The following is a 3395-nucleotide window of genomic DNA, read 5'->3' on the forward strand; positions in this document are numbered from 1 at the left end:
ATATAGCTACGCAAACTATATACATAAAACTGTATATATAGCTACGCAAACTATATACATAAAACTGTATATATAGCTACGTAAACTATATACATAAAACTGTATATATAGCTACGTAAACTATATATATAAAACTGTTTATATAGCTATGTAAACTATATATATAAAACTGTTTATATAGCTATGTAAACTATACACGTAACTGTATATGCAGCTATGTAAACTATACACGTAACTGTATATGTAGCTATGTAAACTATACACGTAACTGTATATGTAGCTATGTAAACTATACACGTAACTGTATATGTAGTTATGTAAACTACATATATCACTGTATATATAGTTATGTAAACTACATATATCACTGTATATATAGTTATGTAAACTATATATATCACTGTATATATAGTTATGTAAACTATATATATCACTGTATATATAGTTATGTAAACTACATATATATAACTATATGGATATATATATGTGTATATATATGTGTGTATATATATATGTGTGTGTGTATATATATATATAGTTTTGTAAACTATATCTATATATAGGTTTTTTTTTTTTTTTGACTTGGAGTCTTGCTCTGTTACCCAGGCTGGAGTGCAGTGGCATGATCTTGGCTCACAGTAGCCTCGATCTCCTGGGCTCAAGCAATCCTCCCACCTCAGCCTACTGATTAGCTGGAATTACAGGTGGGCACCACCACACCCGACTAATTTTGTGTGTTTTTTTTTTTTTTTGTAGAGACGATGTCTCACTATGTTGCCCAGGCTGGTCTTGAACTCCTGGGCTCAAGCAATCCTCCTGCCTCAGTCTTCCAAAGTGCTGGGGTTATGGGCAGGAGCCACTGTGTCCAGCTTGTTGTATATATTTATGGGGTACAAAGTGATGTGATAATTTATGATTTGATTGTAATAATCAAATCAACCAAATTAACATATTCATAATCTCAAATACTTATTTTTTGTGGTGAGAACATTTGAAATCTACTCTCAGTGATTTTGAAGTGCACAATATACTATTATTAACTATATTCACCACATTGTGTTAATAGATCTTGAAAAAACCTTATTCTTCTAGTCTGAGGCTCTGTACCCTTTATAATCATCTCCCCATTTCCCCCAACACCCCAGCCTCTGGTAACCACCATTCTACTATCTGCTTCTATGAGTTTGATTGTTTTAGAGTCTACATATAAGTGAGAACATGTGGTATTTGTCTTTCTGTGTAGACTTATTTTAATTTAGGATAATGTTCTTCAGTTTCACCCACGTTGTCACAACTGACTGAATTTCTTTCTTTTTTATTTTTTCTCTGGAGTGTCTGGTTTATTGAAAGTCCTGATCATGCAGCGGGAACCGAATTGTTGGGAACTGTAGAGCTGAACAGGAGACGGATGTCTGGGTATCAGAAGGTAAAATGAGGTCAGCTGAGCAGCCAGAGCAGCATTAGGACCAGGTTGAGCAGGATGAATTTCTTTCTTTTTTAAGGGCTGAATAGTGTTCCATTGTACATAACTAAACACACATTTTCTTTATCCATTCATTTGTTGATGGACAGTTAGATTGATTCCACAACTTGGCTATTGTGAATAGTTGATGCAATGAACATAGGAGTGCAGACATCTCTTCAACATACTGATTTCAATTGTTTGAGTAAATACCCAGAAGTGGGATTGCTGGGTCATATGTTAATTCTATTCTAATTTTTTGAGGCGCCTCTATAATGTTGTCCATAATGTCTGTACTAACTTACATTCCTGCTAACAGTGTACAAGGGTTTCCTTTTCTCCACATCCTTGCCAACACTTGTTATCTTTCATTTTTTTGACAATGGCCATTCTGACAGGTGTGAGATTGTGTCTGGAATTGGTGGGTTCTTGGTCTCACTGACTTCAAGAATGAAGCCGCAGACCCTCGTGGTGACTGTTACAGTTCTTTTTTTTTTTTTTTTTGAGACAGTCTCGCTCTGTCACCCAGGATGGAGTGCAGTGGTGTGATCTCGGCTCACTGCCACCTCTGCCTCCTGGGTTCAAGCAATTCTCCTGTCTCAGCCTCCTGAGTAGCTGGGACTACAGGTGCATGCCACCATGCCCGGCTAATTTTTTTGTATTTTTAGTAGAGACGGGGTTTCACTATGTTAGCCAGTATGGTCTTGATCTCCTGACCTCTTGATCCGCCCACCTCGGCCTCCCAAAGTGCTGAGATTACAGGCGTGAGCCACCACGCCCGGCCTGACTGTTATAGTTCTTAAAGGTGGCGTGTCTGGAGTTTGTTCCTTCTGATGTTCGGATGTGTTCAGAGTTTCTTCCTTCTGGTGGGTTCGTGGTCTCGCTGGTTCAGGGGTGAAGCTGCAGACCTTTGTGGTGAGGGTTACAGCTCTTAAGGTGGTGCATCTGGAGTTGTTCATTCCTCCCAGTGGGTTCATGGTCTCAATGGCTTCAGGAGTGAAGCTACAGACCTTCGTGGCGAGTGTTACAGCTCATAAAGGCAGTGTGGACCCAAAGAGTGAGCAGTAGCAAGATTTATTGCAAAGAGCAAAAGAACAAAGCTTCCACAACGTGGAAGGGGACCCAAACAGGTTGCCACTGCTGGCTGGGGCAGCCTGCTTTTATTCTTTTATCTGGCCCCACCCACATTCTGCTGATTGGTCCATTTTACAGAGAGCCGATTGGTCTGTTTTACAAAGAGCTGATTGGTGTATTTTGACAGGGTGCTGATTGGTGCGTTTATAATCTCTGACCTAGACACAAAAGTTCTCCACCTCCCCACTAGGTTAGCTAGATACAGAGTGCTGATTGGTGTATTTACAAACCCTGAGCTAGACACACAGTGCTGATTGGTGCATTTACAAACCTTGAGCTAGATACAGAGTGCCAATTGGTGTATTCACAATCCCTTAGCTAGACGTAAAGGTTCTCCAAGTCCCCACCAGATTAGCTAGATACAGAGTGCCAATTGGTGCATCCACAAACCCTGAGCTAGACAAAGAGTGCTGATTAGTGTGTTTACAATCCCCTAGCCAGACATAAAGGTTCTCCAAGTCCCCACTAGACTCAGGAGCCCAGCTGGCTTCACCCAGGGGATCCCGCACTGGGGCCACAGGTGGAGCTGCCTGCGCACTCATCAGCTCTTGCGCGGTTGACAGGACCGGGCGCCATGGAGCAGGGGGCGGCACCCATCGGGGAGGCTCCGGCTGTGCAGGAGCCCACTGTGGGGGTGCTCAGGCACGGCAGGCTGCAGGTCCCGAGCCCTGCCCCGTGGGGAGGCAGCTGAGGCCCAGTGAGAATTTGAGTGAGGCCCAGTGAGAATTTGAGTGTGGCCCAGGCGGGTTGGCAGTGCTGGGGGACCCGGCACACCTTCTGCAGCTGCTGGCCCGGGTGC

Source organism: Hylobates moloch, unplaced genomic scaffold, assembly GCF_009828535.3.
Source record: "Hylobates moloch isolate HMO894 unplaced genomic scaffold, HMol_V3 SCAFFOLD_21, whole genome shotgun sequence".
Classification (NCBI taxonomy): Eukaryota; Metazoa; Chordata; class Mammalia; order Primates; family Hylobatidae; genus Hylobates; species Hylobates moloch.